General features: G+C 44.3%; 1 protein-coding gene across 1 annotated transcript in view; it reads left to right on the top strand.

Annotated features, from left to right (window-relative positions):
- CALCOCO1 (calcium binding and coiled-coil domain 1) overlaps nt 1-23,852 on the top strand; it is a 167,075-nt gene that overhangs the window by 37,591 nt on the left and 105,632 nt on the right. The gene's annotated exons all lie outside the window — the stretch shown is intronic.

Here is a 23,852-nt window from a genome sequence, read left to right on the forward strand (position 1 = left end):
GCTGAGAGGAGTAAGCTCACACATACTCGCACATGTCTAGGCACAGAGAGGCAGACAGCCCACATCCAGACAGACAGACATACTTGGAGAGAGATGCAGAGACCACAGACACAGACATCCAAGTACAGTTACGCCATACCCAGACAGACAGAGCACGACACAGACTCTCCACACCCAGACACAGATATATCACCTTTAGACACAAAATACAGACACATCGTACCCAGACAGAAGACAGGTGCACACAGACAGACACATCACACTTGGATACAGAGAAAGGCATAGCCACACCACACCTAGAACCTGAGAGAGACAGGGGGCAACAGAGGCAGACAGACTGCATCACACCAGACAATCACAAACACAAAGACACATACTCTACAATCAGACAGACCCAGAGAGAGACTTGCCAGATCCAGACATAGAGCCACACACCACAATCGTAAGGGCTAGAAAACTTAAAAAAATAAAAAAACAAATCCTTAGATGCCAGCCACAATATTTTAGGAGCTGAGAAAAACACTATCCCACTCTGCCCAATGTTTTGGAGGGGTTTCTTGTATTTTTACTAATAATTTTCTTTATTTTTGTATTGTTCTTATTTTGCTTGGTTTTTTTTTCCTCTTTTTTTTTTTTTTTTTAATCTTTTTTTTATTGAACTTTTTCAGCATGAGTATACATCAAGAAATCCTTCAACAGCACATTATCAGTACACATCAGTTGAAATTTCCAGTGAACATATCAATGACCCTATCCCGTCCCACCTCCCTCCCGTTCAGTTGGTACTTATCATGATGATCTTAAATAACAAACAGAAGTTTAAGATTAAATAGCAACATAGAAATGATTTGGAAAAAAAAGCAAAACTAAATAACGCTACTAAACCATCTGCAAGTTTTTTATCAAGTCTCGGCATTTCCACTAAGAAAGGTTTCCAAATGTCTCTGTGGCACAGTCTTATCTTCCTTGAAGCTTCCAGTACTGCTCTATTTTCTAATAAATATAATTTCAACATCAAGTTGCACCAACTCTCCAGCGAAGGACACATAGGTGTCAACCACTCTCCTAGTAACAACCTCAGTACAATTAAACATCCTTTGATCAAAAGTAAAAGAGCCTCTGAATTAGTTGTGCATTTATCATTAATGATACCAAGAATACAAAAGACCGGACCCCAAATTGTAATTGGAACCTTAATTTTTTCAAACAGTTGTGCAACAGATTTCCAAAAGAGTTGTACTTTTTCACATTCCCTTCAAGTAGTGAAGGAAGGTAGCCTGTGCCTGTGAACATTTGAGGCAATGGTCAGAAGTTGAGATCTCTGCTAAGAAGGCTTTGTGCGGCCAAAAAATTGACCTGTGCAGTATCTTAACATGAACTTCCCTATATAGAGCACTCCAAGCAGCACTATATATAAAGTGATCTGCTACACATAGGGCCTCACTCGCTATGCTGCATCGAATGTCTTTTGACCAAGTAGTTGCTAAAGTAGGATAAATACAATATTGGAAAGAAGAATGAAAAAATTTGTAAAACAAGGATATGGGGGCTTTCGCTTTTTCGCAAGAGTGAATCAGACGCTGAAATTGGCCATTAGTTAGTACTTGGAGGTCTGTCACATGCAAAGCCCTAATATAGCTGATAATTTGATTTTATTTCAGATAATCAGCAGTAATAAAGTTCAAAGATTGACAGGAAAAGGAAAATGACCGCACTCAGCCATCTTGAAATTAATAAATGAACTTAGAGTAGCTTTGCTTGCTGGTGAAGTTCTAAATAGTTATAGTTATTTATACCCCAGCCTGTTAAAAACTGTGGGTTTCCATACAGAGGTACTAATAAAGAATTTTGCCAAGGTAAATCCACATGTTGCCTTATTGCATGCCAACCCTGCTGCATAGCCTTAATCATTATTGCTTTATGCAAATCAGGGGGTACATTTTTTGAAGGTGCATGGAGCAGGTACATCAAGTTATAAGGTTTTACAAACTCCTGTTCCAATTGGACTAGTGAGCTGCTTTGTGATGATTGGTAACTCCACCATTCCCTAAAAATTTGTAGAAGACACGCTAAATTGTAATATCAGAGGTGCGCAAAACCCAAACCACCATCCGAAGTAGGGGGTGAAAAACGAAGACGCGCCCTCTTATTGTTCCAAAAATATTTTGAACACATTTTTTGAATTGACATATTATTCTTCTTTTTTAGGAAGATGGGTATCATTTGATTGCGATATAATATCTTGGGTATCAGAATCATTTTAACCAACGTCGTGCGTCTCTGCAGCGACAATGGAAAATGCTTCCAACTATCCGGTTTTTTTTTAATTCCCTCAAAACTGGGGAGCTATTACTCTGATACCAAAAGGCAGGTAACCTGTGAATTTGAACTCCTAAATATTTGACAGAATCTGCAGCCCAGGCTAAAGGGAAACCATCCCAAGTCGTATGAAGATTGCCATGGATATCCAGGGCCTCTGACTTAGTAAGGTTTAATTTTAACCCTGAAAAGGACCCAAAGGAGTGAAAACGTTACAATAACACTGAGAGGGTACATTGTGAATTTGATAGAACCACTATCATATCGTCTGCAAAAAGCATCATTTTAAGCTCATAGGCTCCAATCTTTAACCCCATTATAGATAAGTCCTGTAAGATCTTGCAAACAAGAGGTTTTAAAGATAAAGCAAATAAAAGAGGGGATGGGGGCATCCTTGCCTGGTGCCCCTTCCCAAATTAAATACAGAAGAGGCAGAACTATTAATGTAGATAAAAGCTGTAGGGCTGTGATAGAGGAGTTGTAGAGCCGCCAAGAAAAAATCCTCAAAACCAAATACTCGTAGTGTTGTAAATAGGAAGTCCCACGCCACTCTATGAAATGCTTTTTCTGCATCAAAGCAAATCAAAAGAGGGTCAGGTATGTTTTTAATATGACAAGATTCTAATGCTAGTAATAAGCGTCCTGCCAAAAGCAAAACCTGTTTGCTCGGGAGATATCAATGTAGGTAGAATGTATTTTAAATGATTGGCCAAAATCTTTGCATAAATGTTTACATCTTGATTTAGTAAAGAGATTGGCCTATAAGAGCCGGGGTCCAATGGGTCTCTCCCAGGTTTGGGTAAGATCAGTATTACTGCAAGGGACATAGATAGGTAAAGTTGAGGATTGAAACATATAATTAAAAAGATGGCACATATCTGAGGCTATTAACGGTTGAAGGGTTTTATAAATTAAAGAATTTAACCCATCTGGGCCCGGGGATTTGTGTAGTTTAAGTTCTTTAATAACCAAGTTAATTTCTGGTAAGGAGACAGGTTTATTCAACCCCTGAACTTCTGCCTGAGTAAGATGAGGAATTTGCAGATTTTCCATAAATTTAGTTTGGGCAGTCACATCAGCTTCGTCTTTGCTATAAAGGGTCTGGTAAAGCTCCGAAATTCCTCCCCTATATCCTCTGTAGATTGTGCAATCGACCCATCAGGTCTCTGTATACTGCTAATAAATTTAGATTGAAATTGAGGTTTCGTGAGATTTGCTAATAATCGACCTGGCTTATTTCCATGCTGGGCCCCAGAAGCTTGTTGATGTAGAATGCCATTAAGAAGTGTCTGCACCCTTCTAAATCGGATTTTCCACTCTTCAGAATTGCTTTGGTTCCATTGGTTTTTATAATAAGTTAACTGTTGATTTAAGTCTGATATTTGCTTATTATGCTGTTTCCTTTTCCAAGCACAAATTGAATAATCTCCCCCCTGAATACTACCTTGGCAATTTCCCAGAACAAAATAGGAGTAACCCTATGTTGATGGTTGGTTTCTGCAAAACATTTCCATTTTTCCTGCAAAAAAAGGTGCAAAATCTTGTTCTTTTGAGAGCCATTCTGGAATTCTCCAATTATTAAAAGAACTAAATCCAGGAGAACCTCCCATTGAACACACAACAGGGCAGTGGTCAGAGATAACTAATTGTGTGATTACCACCGAATTGATGTCATTACAAAGAAATTCTGATATCAGTTGTGGGATGTTCTCTAGAATAATGTGTATAATCCCTTCCTTTTCCGAGCCACAAACTGAATAATCTCCCCCTTCAATAATACCTTGGCAGTTTCCCAGAACAAAATAGGGATGATAGGCACGCCAAACTAAAGGAGATGCCTTTGCCACTACCTAAACCATGAAGTTTGGTTACTGACTGTCTATCCAGACAAGGGTCCGCAACACAGTTAAACACCCCCCCCCCTCCCGTGATTATAGGCGTCAAGGTAAAATCAGACAGTTTTGTAATCAGGGAAGCAAAGAATTTATGGTCATTTTGGTTAGGGGCGTAAATAGATGCCAAAAGAACAGGTTTCCCAAATAGTTTTCCTGTAACTATCATATTCTGCCCCTCACTATCTTTCCATTGTTGTTCTAGTGAAAAGGATACTCTTTTGTGGATTAAAATTGCTGCCCCACAACGTTTAGCAGTGCCTGATGAGAAAAATATCTGATTAAAACCTCTTTTATTTTGTAATTTGGCATGCTCTTTGTCATTCAAATGGATCTCTTGCAGGAATATGATCTCTCCTTTAAACCTGTTAAGATGAGAGAAAACTTTCTCTTAACCAGTGAGCCCAATCTGGCCACCTTCCAGGCTATCGCCTTAATTAAAGGACCCATAATTGCAAATATAGAAACTAAGGTTTGGCACGTAATTTATAGCAATCCCCATACAAATAAAGACTAGGCATATTAGACATAAGCAATATCCCCAATTAACATAAGAACATAAGAAAATGCCATACTGGGTCAGACCAAGGGTCCATCAAGCCCAGCATCCTGTTTCCAACAGTGGCCAATCCAGGCCATAAGAACCTCGCATCTACTACCATGTAGAAACTCGCATCTACTCAGATTAATCCATAGTAAGATATTAAAAAGAGAGAAAAATTTGCAGATAAAAGTGATCATATTCTAAGTTGTTCATACAATCAAATAAACATACAAAGCTGAATGTACCAATTGCTAAACTCCTTACAAAGCCATACACCCAACAAATGGTATCACTTCCCCCCACTTCCCTTTCCCTCTTCCTTTTTCCTCTTCATCTCTTACTCCCTATATTTATGAGCATTATCAAAATATAAAATATACTCCCTTGTTAGAGAGTGGGGGACAGTATTGTGAGTGATCTGGTGCCATCTCTAGCAAATTGATGAACAAACAATTGCAAAGGCTAACGGTATAGGGGGAAAAAAAATCGCGAAATTCTCGCAGCTCATCTTGCTTCTACTATTAGACCTAAGTCTAAAAGGTGTCAAGTGACTAAATGAAGGCTTAACCATCTTCAGGGATATAAAAAATAGCAGACTGTCATTTCAGGTCATCTATATATTTCTTGGCCTCTTGTGAATCTTTGAAAACGCGTTGGTCGCCATTACTCCATATTCTTAGCCTCGCTGGATATAATGCAAATTTAATTTGTTTAGCCACCAAGGACACACAGATTGGACCAAATTCTTTCCTTTTGTGCATCTACCCTGGAAGAAAAATCTTAATAGATTTATTCTGGTACTGCAAGGTAGATGCCTTTCTGGAGGCTTGCCAAATTAACTGTTTGTGGTGAAAATCTAAAAAATGAGCAATTACGATTTGTGGCCTTTGGTCGCCATCTTTCTTTGCGCCAAGACGATGCGCTCTTTCTATAACCATCGATGATAGTTGATCAGCTAGGCCCAATTGTTCTGGAATCCAGAATGTTAATAGTTCTTCCAGTATATGCTCTTCTATCCCCTCCTCGAAACCGACAAAGCGTAAATTATTCCTTCAAGAACGATTTTTGAGTTCGTCGAGTTTATCTTCTTGTGCCGCAGCCATTTTTCCAGAGCTTGTAATTTGCGAGTTACCAACATCTTATCATCTTCCACAATTGTCATACGACTCTCCAAAGCTTCCATCCTTGGATGGAAATCGGTAATTGCCGATCTAAGATCCGAAAGTTGCTCCGCAATTGTTGTGAAGTGCTCTGAGAAGGCTGCTTTCACAGCCACTGTGTCGCTTGCATCTTTGCTTCATTAAGCGAGCAGACAACTGTGCAGTCGGCAGTCACATTATTAGCGGCCATTTTCTCCTCACTTACTTTCGGCTTTTCTTTGTCCCTTTTAACCGGTTTTATCGGCATTCCCGAAGGTGATTTTTGTATATAACGATCAATATTCATAAGCGCTGACTGTCGATGAAGTGTTGAGCCACAATTCAGTTTCAGAGCCTCCGCAAAATCTTACTTTTAGGAGATGGCACTGGGAGCCAGGAGCAAACACGTCTGCTCTGATTCAGCACATCATGTGACCTCCCTATTTTCTCATATTTTAATGTGCTTATTTATTCTCAAATCCCCCTTCCTTCCTCTCTTTTCTCCACCTCCTTATTGTGTCTGACCTCATTGCCCATTCCCCTCCCCTAGCTCACTACTTTTCCCCTGGGCAAGCAACAGATGTGATCTCTCTCCCTGGGTAGGGACCCAGTGGCAACAGGAAATTCTCCTGGACTGAGGCCCAAGGGTGCCAGCTGTCCCCAGGTTGTGGAACACTGTAGTGGCTCCTCCCAAGACCAGTTCTGCCGCAGAATGAGCGGCTGCTTTCCTGCGCCAATCACAACAGAAGCAGCTTCTCTCCCCAGTCCACTGAAAGAGACATATGGCTAAGCTGTGGTATACTTCAAATAATGTCACTACGCACTGGCAGCTCCCTCCCTCTTGAGCTTGCAGTGCATCCAAGGCACCAAAACTTGACAACGTAATCATGTTTTTATTCCCTGATTGGATAGCCAGCGTGCCCTTCCCCCCTTTCAGGATTGGTGACCACCCTCGCCCCCTCATGGAGGCTCGCTCCCCTGCTGTTCTCCCCTGCTTTAGGAAAAACACCTAAGGAAGCTAATACCTCCTTAAGTATATTTTATAGCTCTGTAATTCTCAAGCCAGTCCTTGGGATATTCCTAGCCAGTCAGGTTTTTAGGATATCCACCATGAATAGGCATGAGACAGATTTGCATACAATCTTGGAAATCTTTCATACATATTCATGGTGAATATCCTGAAAACCTGACTAGCTTGAGAACCCTTGCTATAGATCTCCATTACAAGAAGAAGAGGTAGATATAGACATGAATGAAGCCATCCAAAAAATGATACTTAAAAGAGTGGTGCTGTTAATGAGGGCTCTAAACCTAGCAGTTGTAATTTAGAGAGTGCTAGAAGGGTACTGGAATTCTTGCTAGAATCGTTTCTCAAACATTAGTTGAGGAGCCCATGTGTGGCAAGATGCCACTGGACCTGGTACTGACAGACAAAAATAGCGTCACTGAGATTATGTTGGGGACATCCTAGAGTCCAGTAATGATCATACCATGTAAACAAGCGATCCAAACCAAACTATATTATAGTGATAATTTTCTAATACAAGAGATCTGGGTCCGATCCAGCAGTGGCCTTCACTGTCTACTTTTACCAATGGGACAAAGGAAGCAAGTTCAAAACGGTTTTGGGTTGATGATCTGGTAGAAAATCACCACTGCTACTATTAGAATAAGGGACCTAGATTTCAAAAGGACTGACTTCAAGAAAATGAATGGTTATGTTAGGGAAGTTTTGTCAGTATTCAGGTAAGAGGAGCTATGGATGATAATACAAAGGAGAATAGAAATAGAAACAAATCTTTTGTGTCAAACTTTAGAGAAGCCATTACAGTTCACCAAAGAAGTTGGGGAAAAAAGTAAGTTAACAAAAATATCATTCAGGAAATTCAAACACAGAAGGAAGAGAGCCAAACTTATTAGGAGAAACAAACTGACAGGCCAATGCAGAAAACTGCGTTGTAACTGTGCTATTCAGTACAGTCTCCTAATGCACAAGCTACTTTCTTTTTTTTTTTAAATTCCTGATGCAGTAAGCTAATGCATTAGGAGTTGTGCGTTTTGCACAGGCTGAATGCACATTTTAACTTGGGGATGGAAGGGAATGCTGAATGAGGAAAGAAAGGTGGAATAAATGGAGCATTGAAGCTATGGCAAGCGTTAGAAAGGAGCAGCTTTGAAACCTGCCAGGAGTGGAGGAGTAGTGTTCAAATCCCACTGTTGCTCCTTGTGACCTTGGGCAAGTCACTTTACTCTCCGTTGCCTCAGGTACAAAATTAGATTGTAAATCCTGTGGGGATAGGGAAATTCCTTCAGTACCTAAATGTAATCTGCTTTGATGTACACTTTAAGGTGCCAAAAAGCGGAATATAAAAATCTAAATAAATAAAGATTGACTAGACTAAGAGCAGACAGAAAGGTTACCAGAAGATAGGAAGGGGTTTACAGGAAGTGTGTGTGTGTGGGGGGGGGGGGGGGGGGGGGGGGGGGTGGGTGTTAGAGAACAAGAGTAGCATACAGGCAGCTGCTTCCTAGAGAGCTCCAGGAAGAAAATGGCTGTGGTGGGAGAGACACTGGGCTGTGAGAGCTGAGCAGAGAACAGAAAGCAAAGAAAAAGCTAGGAATAAACGCTTGAGCTGATTCTCCCTGCTGTAACATGTACCCAGCAGTGAAATGAAACCTTTCTCCGAGTAGCGGCAGCAGTTGCACGTCCTGTGTGTGAGGCTGAAATGCACAACAGTAGTGTTGCTGTTGGTTACTGAGCGCAGGTTTGGCCCTGCCCATGAGGGAAAACCCACTAAAGTCAACATTTTAACTAGCACTGGAAACTTTGCTCCACCGCTGACCAGGAATAAAATTTCCAGCACTAGGGAAAATGGGAATTATGCCAGCATACCTCTCTGCATTGGGAGTAAATAACTAAAGCCCTCATTCACATGAGATTTCCAAGCAAAAACACTAAGCTGAAATCACAGTTTGAAACATTTTGTGCACGTAAATCTCCTTCCTTCATCGGCAGTAAGGTTTACGCGCACAAAATATGCACTCAAGTGCAGGTAGAACTGTGCTTTCTGTTGAATGCACTTTATTGTATCGGCCTGAGAGGCAGGAAGGTTAGTTAGAATGGCAAAGGATTAAACAGAGATGTATATTGTTCAGTCGATAAAGGAAAGGAATAAAAGATTCTTCACATTACATAAGTTAAAAAAGGAAAAGGAGAATAATAAAAATTAAAGGGGGAGGGTGGGTTTAGTGAAGCGGAGGATCAGAAGAAAGATATCTTGAAGAAATCCAGTGGGAGCACTGAGAGGAGAGGATCATCTTGCTGGTGGCTGAAAGGAATCAGTAAGTTTTGCTTGGGAATTTTTATTTTTTTTTTAATGTATTGGGGCGAAGTAAACTATTGGGGAATAGTATTTAGTGTGTTTGTGCTTTTAATAGGCAGCGAATAAACAGAAGTTAGAGTGACCTTATGCGTCACCAATATAGGATTTTAGACAGTGCTGGGGAGGAGCCGGCTGTCGTGGTACATGTGGGCACCAACGACAAAGGAAAATGTGGGAGGGAAGTCAAATTTAGGCTCTTAGGTAGAAAGCTTAAATCCAGAACCTCCAGGGTAGCATTCTCTGAAATGCTCCCTGTTCCACACTCAGGTCCCCAGAGACAGGAAGAGCTCCGGAGTCTCAATGCGTGGATGAGACGATGGTGCAAGGAAGAGGGATTCAGTTTTTTAAGGAACTGGGGAACCTTTTGGGGAAGGGGGAGTCTCTTCCGAAGGGATGGGCTCCACCTTAACCAGGGTGGAACCAGACTGCTGGCGCTAACCTTTAAAAAGGAGATAGAGTAGCTTTTAAACTAGAACAAAGGGGAAAGCCGACAGTCATTCAGCAGCGCATGGTTCGGAGGGAGGTATCTTCAAAGGATACCAATGACGCATTAGAATTAGGGCATCCCAACAGTGAGGTTCCAATAATAAGAAAAGTAGTCCAAGTGCCTGTAATTAAAAACTCACCTGAGCTAAAAAATTCAAACTTATCCCTATCAATTAAAAAGCAGAATGAAAATACAAACAAAAAACAAACTTTGAAATGTTTGTATGCTAATGCTAGAAGTCTAAGAAGTAAGATGGGAGAATTAGAATGTATAGCAGTGAATGATGACATAGACTTAATTGGCATCTCAGAGACTTGGTGGAAAGAGGATAACCAATGGGACAGTGCTATACCGGGGTACAAATTATATCGCAGTGACAGAGAGGAGCACCCGGGAGGAGGTGTGGCGCTTTATGTCCGGGATGGCATAGAGTCCAACAGGATAAACATCCTGCATGAAACTAAATACAAAATTGAATCTTTATGGGTAGAAATCCCTTGTGTGTCGGGGAAGACTATAGTGATAGGGGTATACTACCGCCCACCTGGTCAAGATGGTGAGACGCACAGTGAAATGGTAAGAGAAATTAGGGAAGCTAACCAAATTGGTAGTGCAGTAATAATGGGAGATTTCAATTACCCCAATATTGACTGGGGTAAATGTAATCTCGGGAAATGCTAGAGAGATAAAGTTCCTGGATGGAATAAATGACTGCTTCATGGAGCAATTGGTTCAGGAACCGACAAGAGAGGGAGCAATTTTAGATATAATTCTCAGTGGAGCACAGGATTTGGTGAGAGAGGTAACGGTGTTGAGGCCACTTGGCAATAGTGATCATAATATGATCAAATTTGAATTAATGACTGGAAGGGGGGACAGTAAGCAAATCCACGACTCTTGTGGTAAACCTTCAAAAGGGAAACTTTGAGAAAATGAGAAAAGTAGTTAGAAAAAAAACTGAGAGGAGCAGCTACAAAGGTAAAAATTGTGCAAGAGGCGTGGACATTATTTAAAAAAAATACCATCCTAGAAGCACAGTCCAGATGTATTCCAAACATTAAGAAAGGTGAAAGGAAGGCAAAACGATTACCGGCATGGTTAAAAGGTGAGGTGAAAGAGGCTATTTTAGCCAAAAGATCTTCATTCAAAAATTGGAAGAAGGATCCAACAGAAGAAAATAGGATAAAGCATAAGCGTTGGCAAGTTAAATGTAAGACATTGATAAGACAGGCTAAGAGAATTTGAAAAGAAGTTGGCCATAGAGGCAAAAACTCACAGTAAAAACTTTTTAAAATATATCCGAAGCAGAAAGCCTGTGAGGGAGTTAGTTGGCAAAACAGGCGCTCGTTATGAGCATGGGTTTTGGTCACCGCATGCGGCTGAAGCTGCCGCTTTGGCGGGATGTAAAAAAAAAAAATGATGCGAATGATTTGCGTGCAGAAATCCGCGCACATATGAATAAATGCGCAGACCTAAGTACAGTAAGGGCCTATGTAATAAGCGCCGGCATCCGCGCTCAAAACCTGCGTCGATAATCCGCTCATAATAGCGCATGAGTGAGCAAACGGGTCTCCCTATTAAGTGAAGGTATGACTTTGGAAAGTATTTTTAATATTTCAAATAACTGTGCTGCAGAAAACAGGGCAAATATTTTCATGGATACTAACTAACAATAATCTTGCCGCTCTTCTGGCCGTGTATCTGACATCCAGGAAAGCACCTACCTCGGACGCCGTGAAAAGCGCTTTGCTAAGCTGGCCATTCTGAAGCCAGGATAGGCACTCAGCTAGGCGCTTATCAGGCTGCTCGTGCTCTGTTTGTGGCAGAAACATCTGTACGATAGAGCACCCAGAAAGGCCCTTAGCTAATTTTGCTGTTCAGGCACTGAGCTAGGTGCTCTTCTGGCCATGTATCTGGCCACTCTGGCACTGAGCTAGGCGCTCAGCTGGTCGCAAATCTGGCTGCTCAGACATTGAGAAAAGCGCCTAGGGAAGCACCTACCTAAGCTGGCCGTTCCGAAGCCCAGAAAAGCCCTAGCTAAGCTGGCCACTTGGACACCGAGATAGGCACTCAGCAAGGTGGTTTTCAGGATGATTGGATGCCGACATAGGCCCCCAAATTGACACTGACACTTAACTTGTGCCCTGACCATGGCGGTAAAAAACCCTCATTAAAAAATCTGCACTAGCTTAAGCATGGCTCTCTGCATTGCCTATGATTAGCTAATCACCTCCTTTGCATGCCGTTAGCATGCATTCGTGCAGGAAAGACCGCGGGTCTGTAAGTGCGTTTGTACGCGGTTTTTCCCAAGCTCAAAACCCTTATTACGTCCCTGTCTAGGGCTTTGCACAGGAAAATGCGTGTACAAACACATGTACATCTGCGCACAAACCCGCAGCAGCTTCGGCGCACCTTATTACATCGACCCCAATGTGAGCCGAGAGAGAGGGAGAGAGCATGTGTGAGTGAGAGAGAGAATGAGCTCCAAGGGGGGGACAACCCTTCCCCCCCCCTCCTCCCCTCCGCTCGAGAAGCTCCAAGGGGTACAGTCCCCGCCGCTGCTCAAAGAGCTCCAAGGAGCACTCTTCTCTCCCCTGTCCTTGGTACAGATCCAGTAATATGGTCCTGTTTTAAAAATGTTTGCCCGTCCCTGGCCTAGTATGGAAGGACTGACTCTACCTAAAGGTGATACCCAGTGGCTGGATACAGGGCCCATGACTGCAAGTTCCTGAAGGAGCTCTGGTGCATGGTCACTGGCCCAGGATTGCCACTATAATGGTTAGACTTAAATGTAAGCTGGTAGGGATATAAAATAGGGAAAATATTCTTTGGTATGTGTGATTGAAGGCTCATGTTGCCAGATCTCAAAGGAGCAAGAGGAAACTGCCAGGTCAAAAAATAAATGAACACAGAGCAGTGGAGAAGGGCAGTGTTACTAAATAGTGCACCGGATGGGAGACTTATCAGGTACATTTTCTGATAAATGGTTGTGCTCCTAAATTGGATTTTTGGGGACTAAGTTTATGAACACAGAAAACAGGATAGGTTTTCAATCAGTGGGGCCAATGCAATACAGTGCACTCATACGAGCACACTGTTTAACCTGCTGTCGGATGCAGGTTAAATAGGCTCTAATCCACCCTCTAATGCACTAGGGGGATTAGCGCCTATTTAACGCGTGTCCGACGCGGAGTGAATGAGTTAGCGCTTATCACATGCAAATGCATGTGAATGAGGCTATTACTCATTCACTCCAATGCAAAAAGATAAATGTGCGTCTCAGATGCACATTAACGCTCAGATATTAACAGCTTCCTGGAGCAGGCCTTAATAGCTGAGTGCACGTAGAAGAAGTACAGAAAAGCAGAAAAAACTGCTTTTCGGTACTTCTTCAAAAAAAAAAAAAAATACCTCGGCAGACCGCCAAGTTATGAAGACCGATGCCGGTCTTCATAACTGGCAACCACCACGGGGTCACATTAGCAAGGAGGCGCACATTTGCATATTGCATGGTGCCCCCCTTGCGGGCGCCATGTATATGCTAAGAAAGTGGGCGCTGAAAAGTTAGCGCCCGCTTTCTGCAAACTTTATTGCATCGGCCCCAGTATTGGTTATGTAAAAATCTATCTAAATACCAGATTGGATGGGACTGCTGGTGAGAAACTTAAATGCTGGAGGAAGTGACATCACCTTACCGGCTTGACTGAACAGCTCCTGATCCTATCGAGCAAAATCCCCCTGAGAATCGAGCATTGGTGTCTTGAGAATGGCGAAAAGTGGTGGGTCCAGTAGCTGAGATAGAGGTGATGGTGGCAAACAAGAAATCTGTTGATTTGAAACACTTCTCCTTTGCAAACGCTGTGAAAGTAACGGAAGAAGAGGCTGATGGGGACCCTGAGATAGGCCGTGAAAATCTGGGTGTAGGCCCGGAGGAGGCAGCTGAAGCAGTTAAAACCACAAGTGGGGATTTGCCGACGCGAGGGGAATTCTGTTCCTAGTTCTGTGAATTGCGCAAAGATATGTGGGCACTTAAAACTGAAATGGCAGAGATGGTGGCAGAATTAAGAGAGGAGCTGACAGATTGGCTGGAGAACAGAGGAAGCTAAGAACAGAATAAATTCACAGGCTGAAACAACTGAGTAACTGCATTTTTTAAAATTTATCTTATTATTTAAAGGATTCAGACAGAGAGGGAATCAAACCTCTCAATTTCTGCCCTGCTGACATGTAGTAAGCGGTTCTGTTTCTTCTTGTTTTTTACCCAGCCACCTATTATTTTTTATCCAGTCACCCCTTTTGTCTTTTTATGATATTATTAATCTGCTGAAATGCTTTACACTAGCACCAAGTTGTACGTTTCGCACTTCACTGTCATTTTTACCTAATCAAATGATCACTTTTCAATAATGAAATTATATGTTTCCATATAGGCACTAAATATCTTTTCATCTACTGACATATCCCATCGTTCTATCAGTATTCTGTTTTCTAGTTCTTGTATACGGTATTATGATGTCTTCACACATATATATGTTTCTGTGCAATAACATGAGTTACTGTTTATTTGTGTATTATTTTATATCTTTTATATTTTCAGTTGTCTTTAGTGTTCACACATTCATGTTATGATTCCTGCCCACGGAGCCATCCCGTGGGCAGGCTTCTCCACCCACTTACCCGAGTTGTTGCAGTTCCCCGTGGCCCAGAGGCTGTGGCAAGTTCCTGCCCTGCATGGCAGGGCCATGCCTGCCGGGAGCCATCCTTCGAGGCTGTGGCTACCGCTGCCGCGTCTGCTTTTCTTCTTCACAGCTGGATTGCCGCCAGCAGACCCTCCCATGTGGCAGGGCTGCTGCCGCCATCTTGATGCGGCCTGGATGCCGCACCAGCCAGCTCCTCTCGCAGCAGGGAGCTGCGAGTCAGTCTCTCTGAGCAGCAGGGGAAAGCCGCTGCCGCTCCAACGTCAGCCTGCGGCCTGGAGGCTGCACCAAAGCCTGCCTGCTCCTTTGCATCTGCATGCAGGGAGAACGCCGCTGTCCAAGGTCCTGCGTTCTCCTCTGGGCCTTCCTAGGCGCCGGCGCACGCCTCTTCTAAGATATTTAAAGGGCCAGTGACAGGAAGTCCTCTTCAGCTTGTTTCCTGTTCAGCCCTTAAAAGGGTCCTGCCTGCCTTCAGTCAGGGCCTTCGGATCGGGTTCCACAATTGTCTGTGCTTCATGACCGGTCCAGGTCCTCTGTGGTCTTCTCCTGCTTTGACGGCTTCGTCTTCATGTTCCTGATGTCCTTTGTCTGTGCCTCCAGATGTTCTTCATGTTCCTGATGTCCTTCATCCGTGCTTCCAGATGTCTTCATGTTCCTGATGTCCTTCGTCCGTGCTTCCAGATGTCCGATGTCCTTCCTGACGCCTTTTCCTTCGCCTCTGCCTCCATGCCTTGGTTCCTTGATGTCCACGTTCCCGGCATGCCGTTGTCGTGGTCTGCGACCAGCCCACGGGCGGGCTGTGTAGGGTGCTTCACAGTACAAGGCCCTCTTCTCTTGCGCAGTGCAAACCTCCGAAAGACCTGCTTGTGTCCTGAAGTTTTGAATCCCGAGTTGTCGGAAGAATTGTGTATTTTGAATTCTGTGCTTGAATCTTGTCCCGGTCTTCGGAGCTCCTTGCATTTGCGTCCGTCCATGCCAAAGACTCTATTCGAACCTGCTCCGCTCAAGAGTGGTCCGTGACCAGTCCCGTGGGTGGACTGTGTAGGTCACGCCCCAGTACAGGCCTCTTCAGTATCTTCGCCATGTTCCAGTATCAGCTTCCATTATCGCTCCTAGAGTCTGCTTCGAGCCCAGCGTGGTCCGCGACCAGTCCCGCGGGTGGACTGTGTAGGGTGCGCTGCATCGCAGTCTCAACCCAGCACTTTGATCCTATGCCTTGATCTTGCTCCTGTATATTCTTGCTGCCGTACCTTGCTCCTGAGTCTTCGTCTACAGTGTCCTCGCCTGAGTCTTCGCCTATGTCTACGTCCAAGAGTCTTCCATGTTCCAAGGTCTCCGTCTGCCCTCATCCTCTGTCCGGCCTGCCGCCTATTGCCGTTACCCAGCAGCAGGTCCGAAAGGGCTTGGAACGGTCGGAGGACTTCTCATTGATCAACATTGCGTTGTTGGTCATCCTGTGGCGTGCAGGTCCGGTAGAGGGTTAGACCTTCTGTCTCCTTGTCTTCGTTCCACCCTTGTCCTGCTCCTTGTTACCCATGCTCGCACTAGCTCACCTCCTGCGGTGTGTCTTGGGGTTCCTCCCTGAGTCGTGCCATGGCCCAAGGGCTCACACCACCCGTTCCAGAAACAACCGCGCCTCCGCGCTCATAACAATTCGTGTATGTGTTTGATTTGTTTAATTTTTGCTTGTATGTGTGTTTTAATTTGTATTTAATTTTAATTTTAGTAGCCCCTGAGGCAGCTCTTCAAAAAGAGCAAAACCCAGCCAGAGTCGGGTTCGAATACTGTCAGAATAAAAGTTTTTCATACACCTATCTTGTTTCTTCTGTTCGCTATACAGCCATCTTGGATCGGCTTCCGGTTTGCTTTTTGGGCCCACTTAATGGACTCCATCGGGAAAGATTTGGCAAGATGGGATAGATATAACCTGTCTTTGTTTGGCAGAATTGCAATAATTAAAATGAATATCTTGCTCTTCTTTGCTGTGTGTGCCACACTCTTCCAATTCATAACCCCAGTAAATTTCTTAAGCTCTGGCAAAGATACATTTTTTATTTTATTTGGTGTTGCAGATTCCCCTCTCAGAGGGGCCAATGCAATATTAATCGCGGGAAAGCGGGCACTGACTTTTCAGTGCCCGCTTTCTTAATGCCTGCATGGTGCCCGCAAGGCGCCAAGGTTACCGGCAGTCTGCTGGTTATGAACACCGATGCCAAGCATATCGGCGTCGGTCTTCAAAGTGGCCGGCAGAGGTTTTTTTTTTTTTTTTTACTTTTAAAAGAAGTACAGAAAACCAGTTTTTTCTGCTTTTCTGTACTTTTTTTCAATGCACTCAACTGTTAACACCTGCTCCAGGTAGGTATTAATAGCTGAGCAATGAATGTGCATCTGAGATGCACATTTATTTTTTTGCATTGGAGTGAATGAGTAATAGCCTCACTCACATGCATTTGCATGTGATGAGCGCTATCTCATCCACTCTGCGTCCGACTGTGGGTTATACAGTACGCTCGGCTGAGCGCACTGTATTGCATCGGTCCCAGAGTGTTTTAGGGCAGTCATGTTTTAACTGAAAAACTGGGGGAGCTGGGGTGCCAATCCTTAGTTGGAATCATGCAGCATCCCTATTGAAAGCTCTTATAGATTGGCACTGAAGCAGATTTGGGAGAGAGGAGAGGTTGCACCGTTTGAGCAATTAAAGGAAGCATACAGTTTATCCACTTCAGATAGATATTTTTATTTTCAAATTCAACACTTTGTAAGACAGAGAGAGTTGTCAGGGTGTTAGGACAGGAAAAATCTTCTTTGAAAGTCCTTGTGATCAAGCAGACAAAGGGCTGGCGGTTATTTAAAAAATGTACTCATTACTAAATCAGGAATTTGCTGATACGCCGAAACATTTAAAAGCCTGGGAAGAGGATCTAGGTGTGGTTTTATCAGAGTCCCTGAGGGATATTGTTTCCCTAAATGTAAGTAGGGGGCTCCATCTCGGCTCTTCTACTAGAAAATGGGTATAAGGTTCTGCTGAGACGGTACCCGATTCCAGATAGGATACAAAATTCTCTCTGGCTAAGGCTGATAAGTGTTGGAGGGGTTGTGAAGAGAAAGGGACCTTTTATACATTTGGTGGAGTTGCGCCACAATTGCCCATTTCTGGGAAGCACTGTTTGCTTTGATATGGATAGTTTTGGAAGTGGAGGTGTTTGGCTCCACACCAGCTCAATATATATGAGAGCAAGCAGCTAGCTCCACACCAGTGGTTGACACAACACTTCTATTTAGTCGCTAGATGTGAAATAGCTACTTTCTTAGCATACAGACAAGTTAATCCAGAACCAGTGGATTATGCACATCTACCAGCAGATGGAATCAGAGCAAACTGAAGTCACAGTATGTATACTCCTGCAGTGAAATCAGCCTGCCAGTATTCTCCGTCTCCAGCACATGGTAGACATGCATTTCCCTATTGGAGATTGCTTCAAATTTAGAGGAGAATTAATTGGCGTTTTGGATTGCCCCGCTCTCCTGCGGTGATACCTAATGGTCCCTCCCCCAGTTGAGAATTCCTGAGATGATTTCCGTGATCCCTCAGATGAGTGCCTTGGTCAGGTAGCAAGTTAAAGGCTGGTGTGGACTTAGCTGATTAAGCAGCTGAAATGCAGTGGGTATAGGAAGCCAAGTGCAGCGGTGACGGTATACGCCCTCCCTCCCTCCCCCCCCAGCAGCTAGAGACTGTCTCTATACTTAGCTGGGAAGCCTGAGCTGAGTTATGTTTAAAAAAAAAAAAAAAAGAAACAGAGACAGAGTGGAGAGGATGGTTTAGGACTTCCTCCGGTCTCCATGCTAAGTGCGCTGTCCCGAAGTGTGTTCCTGCTCCCGTGGGGGATGGGGAACTGGGCAGCCTGGTGAGTTGAGCAGCCCAGTTGGGCTAGGCCCCGCTGTTAGGCTTCTTTTTTGTGTGCCGGGTGGTAGGCCATGATGGTGTTTTGTGTGCCTTTTTCTGCACGCTTGGCTGCCCTCTACAGGATCATCTGTGCACGTAAGTGCGTCCTGCTGTGTGTCCGAATTGTGCATGCGGCCTGTACGTGCACTCTTACACATATCAGTTGTGTGCCAAGGTTTGGAGTGGTGACCGTGCACTTCGCCTTTTGGTGCACAAATTTGAGACGCTTAAATGTTGTGCTCATAAAATTTGTGCGCATAAATTTTGTTTCAGTGGGGCTTAGGCTGGGCTCAAATCTTCAGTCACCTATTAAGCATACTGACGGATTAATGGTGCCGTGGCTAAGAAACCTAAGCGCCTTTCTCTTTGTGCTGCCTGTCATATTAGGGCATCTCAGCTTGCAGTGCCCTCTAACTTATGCCAGCACTGCTTAGAGGCTCAGGGAGAACTATCTTCATCTGATTTTACTAAGTCTGGGTCTTCCCAACTTGATGATGGCCTGGTTAAGGATATGTCAGGAGGGACGTCTGACCTTGGAACTCCCTTGACTGGTTCCTCAGCAGTGGATGGCAGCTCAGTGGGCTCTTCTCAAGTGCCTCCTGGTCTTGGCATGGTTCTTTCTGCTTTTTGTTGGGTAGAGCTTTTTCAAGAATTGCAATCCTTCCTTCAGGTGCAGTCCTCAGCACCATTCAAGCCTGTCAGTTCAGATCCTCAGGCGGTGGCCTCCCTCTCTTCCAGTTCGGCATTTAAGTGCCAAAGTACACCTCGAACTGCAGGTGTACCTGAAAGGCATCCGGATGGCACTGATGATGAGGCAGAGGGAAATCCAAACACCCCCCCCCCCCCAGGTGCTGGAACCATATAGAACTATGTTGCGGTTCTTTCATAGAGATGAATGACTGGTCCTGATTTCAGTCCCTGGGACAGATTCCATGTCTGAGCCAAAGAGAAATCCCATTTTGGTTTCTTTGTGTAAAGCCTCTTGTTTTTTCCTGGTTATGGAGGCCATTCAAGAATTGATTGATCTTGAATGAGATGCCCTGGAAGCAAATTTTAAAGGGGATTGGACCATGGAGTGCCTGTACCCCCTGGATCTAGTGGTGAAAGAGCGAAAGTGGATGTGCTTGTCTGTGCCATCTCTAAATGGACAACTATCCTCGTGGAGGGAGGAGCAGCTTTGAAAGATGTGCATGATAGAAGGATTGAGGCCATCCTTAAGCAGGCATTTGAAGAAGTGGCAATGACATTGGAGATAGCTTCCTGTTGTTCCCTGGTGGCCCGCTTTTGTTTTCTTCTCTCTCAAGAGGTTGGTGACTAGGGAGTGAATTTCAGAGCAGTTATGGAACCCGCTACTACCTTTTTAGCAGATGTGGGCTGCGATTTGGTCTGAACCTCAGCCAGAGGAGTGGCTTCAATAATAGCGGCCAAGCGTCAGTTATGGCTGAGAAAGTGGGCAGCCGATACGACCTTCAAAGCTAATCTTACAAAATTGCCTTTTAAAAGCTCTTGTTTGAGAAGAAGTTGGAGAAGCTAGTCAGTAAGTGGGATGAATCCCTGGTTCCTCGATGCCCAAGAAGGAGGACTCCTTCTGTCCCAGCCTGGATCTCAAAGGAGTCAACTGTCATTTGTGGGTGACTCACTTTCACACGGAATTTCTGACCTCCTTGGATCTATCCAAGGCGTATCTCCATATTCCTATCTGATTGGAATACCAATGCTTTCTGCGTTTTGTGGTGCTGGGGTGCCATTATCAGTTTCAGGTGCTGCCTTTTGGTGTAGCCACGCCCCCCAGAGCCTTTTACAAGGTTATGGTGGTAGTGGCTTCAGAACTGAGAAAGGATGGGGTCCTTGTACACCCGTATTTAGATGACTGGTTGATTCGGGCCAAGTCTCTGGAAGAGAGCTGTCTGGTGACCCGCAAGGTGATCTCCTTGTTGCAGGAGCTCAGTTGGATGGTGAGCCTAGGCAAAAGCATTCTTCAGCCATCTCAGTTATTGGAGTATCTGGGTGTGCGGTTCAACACAAAGCAGGGCAAAGTGTTTCTTCCGGAAGCTCATATTCAAAAGTTGACGGTGCAGATTCGTCTTTTGGTGAACACTACACACCCGACAGTGTGGTCCTATCTGCAGGTGCTCGGGTTGATGGCAGCAACCCTGGAAGTAGAACCATGGGCAAGGGCGCATATGAATCCACTTCAGCATTCTCTGCTGTCTTGATGGAACCCGCAGTCTCTGGACAATTTGATTCGGCTCCACCTGCCAATGGATGTCTGCTTTCACGTTCAGTGGTGATTGCAAGCAGATCATTTGAAAAAGGGAGTCTCCCTGATGTTGCTGGACTGGTTGGTACTATTGACAGATGCAAGCCTCCAAGGTTTGGGAGCTCACTGTTGGGAACTAATGGTGCAAGGGCAATGGAATACAGAGGAGTCTCTCTGGAACATCAGTCGGCTGGAAGCCCAGGCAGTTCTGTTGAAGTGCTTGCAGTACAGCTGCAGGCTGCAGGGTCGAGCAGTCCGAATAATGTCAGACAACGCAACAGCGGTGGCTTACATCAATCGGCAGGGAGGAACCAAGAGCCAGCAAGTATGGCAAGAGATAGACCAACTTATGGAATGGGCAGAAGTGCATCTTCGGGAGATCTTAGCCTCACACATTACAGGAAAAGACAATGTGAGAGCAGACTTTCTCAGCCGGGAGAGACTGGACCTAGGAGAATGGATATTGTCGGATGAGGTGTTCCAGCTGATAGTGGATCACTGAGGCCTTCCATTTCTAGACCTGCTGGCAACTTCTCGCAATGCAAAGGTTCGTTGATTCTTCAGTCACAGGAGAGATCCAAAATCCTTGGGGATCGATGCTCACCGTACAGGCCTGGCTGGAAGGCAAGCTGCTGTATCCCCCCCCCCCCCCCCTTTAGCCCTTATAGGGAAGAATGGTTTGAAAGATCGGAGGCCACAGCGGGTTGGTGCTTCTGGTGGCACTGAATTGGTCCAGGAGGCCATAGTATGCAGATCTGCGAAGACTCCTGGTAGAAACCCCCCTTTGTCTTCCACCGTGCAGGAATCTGTTGCAGCAGAAGCCTGACCTTCATGAAGATCTGACTCGTTTTTTTCTTATGGTATGGCCCTTGAGAGGACTCGCGTGTTGAAGCATGGATATTTTACTGCTGTGATTGCCACCTTACTACGAGCACAAAAGTTCTCCACTTCCTTAGCTTACGTGCAGGTTTGGTAAGTATTTTAGGTTTGGTGGGAAGATCGAGGAGTACTTCCTTGTTCAGTAAGGATCCCGTTCATTTTGGAATTTTTGCAGGATGGGTTGAATAAAGAATTGGCCATTAATTCCTTGAAGATACAGGTAGCGACTCTTGCCTGGTGAATCCTTATTATCTCATCCTGATGTGGCCTATTTCTTGAGGGGAGTGAAATAACTTTGTCCTCCCTTACAGTTATCGGTTCCTTTGTGGAGTCTTAACCTGGTGTTGGATTTCTTGACGAGCCCTACGTTTTGACCGCTGCTTAGCCTTTCCTTGTGGTTACTGACCTTGAAAATTGTGTTTCTGGGTGTGATTTATTCTGCGCAAAGAATTTCTGAGCTGCAGGCCTTCTCTTGCCAGGAGCCGTTCCTTCGGGTGACTCTAGGGGCGATACAATTGCTACTGTTCCTTCCTTCTTGCCTAAAGTGGTCTCAGATTTTCACTTGAACCATTCCATTTCCTTACCGTCCTTGGATAAGGAAAGAGATGCGGAGGATGTCAAGAGACTTGTCATGAGATATCTGGAAGTTCCTAAACCTTTCCGAAAGTTGAATCACCTGTTTGTCCTTCATGGTGGGGGAAAACAGGGTGAACGAGCTTTGCGGGCTACGATAGCTCGCTGGATTAAGGACGTGGTTACAGCTGCGTATGTAGTGGCTGAAAAGCTATTGCCCACTCAGTTTAGGGCTCATTCCACTAGGGCTCACAGTGTCAGAGCAGAGGTTAGATTGTTGTTGCCCGTCAACATTTACCAAGCTGTGATGTGGTCCTCCTTACACACATTTTCCAGGCATTATTGTCTGGAGGTGCAGGCCCGGGAAGACTTAGCCTTTGCACTTGTGGTTTTGACTGGACCACGGGCAGCCTTCTATCCTGTTTGGGAGTAGCTTGGGTACATCCTACTGGTTCTGGATTCATCTGTCTGGATGCTAAGCAATGAGAAATTACTACTTACCTGATAATTTCCTTTTCTTTAGGATGGACAGGTGAATCCAGCTTCCCGCCCTTGGCTGCCAAATGATTGCACTATGGTCCTTCTGCAGGACTAAGAGTTTCCAGGGATTACTGGTAAATGTTAATCCAGTCCCGACTAGCGTTAATACATTCTGTGTCTGAGCTCAGTGGTGCCTGTTGTTTGAGTACAGTATTGGTTGTCTGTTTTTAATCAAGTTCTTTTGCTAGATTGTCCACAGTTGCTTTTGAAGACAATATTGGCAGGCTGATGTCACTGCAGGGGCATATATACTCTGACGTCAGCTTGCTCAGTCTCCATCTGCTGGTAGAGGTGCATAACCCACTGGTTCTGGATTCATCTGTCTGCCCTAAAGAAAAGGGAATTATCAGATAAGTAGTAATTTCTCAGTGTTGACTGAGACCAGCAGGCTCGTCCCTTGATGCTGTAAAGCATCGTATGGAGAGTCTGTATTATTTTGATAAACCAACAGCCCTGAGACTGTCTAAATTTGAGGCCCTTTGGCACCCTAATGCTAGATGGTTGTCCTCTTAGACTATTAGTGCCTGAGTTAACTGAAATCAATAAAAATGGGCTGGGGTTGTGTAAATCCTTAGTAATCTTCTTGCTCTTTTCACATTTCTGATACTTTATTGATTAGTGAATATTATTGTTCTTGTTATTTTTATTATCATCATTGCCAGTAATATCAATTTGACTAGCCATGATTTCAGTGGGGTGGGTGGGAGAGAGGGGGGATGTGGGGAGGGGGGAAACAATTGAAAATTGAAAACTTATAAGGGGGGGTTTCCAAATCATGTTGCACTGGTGTAAATGTACTCTAGGCCTGATTAAGGCCACTGTTGTTGAAATTATTGTGTGCATAGTAAACATTGTGAAATGTAAAAAAAAAGAAAAAAGGAACTTACATTCTTGGTGCAGTTGGGAATGGGAAGTTCAGACATATTAAAAATCACCTCCGAGTGTCTCATCATGAAGTCATGCCTCCTAAACTGCCCAGTGTTTTAACTGTCTTTTGTCCATCTCTCTCTCTTCTTAGATGCTTAAATTAAGCATCTTAAACATTCCTTCCATACCTGCCTGGTCCGTTTGAAGATCTCTGTTCCTCTTTTACACATCTGACTATTGTGCAAACCTTTGAAACGTTTAGGTTATGGAATGTTTCCCAGTAAGGAGTATGCCTTTAAGATGGTACTTAAGGATGGAGAGAGAAAGAG

The sequence above is a fragment of the Rhinatrema bivittatum genome, chromosome 3 (genome assembly GCF_901001135.1).
Source record: "Rhinatrema bivittatum chromosome 3, aRhiBiv1.1, whole genome shotgun sequence".
In the NCBI taxonomy this organism is placed as follows: Eukaryota; Metazoa; Chordata; class Amphibia; order Gymnophiona; family Rhinatrematidae; genus Rhinatrema; species Rhinatrema bivittatum.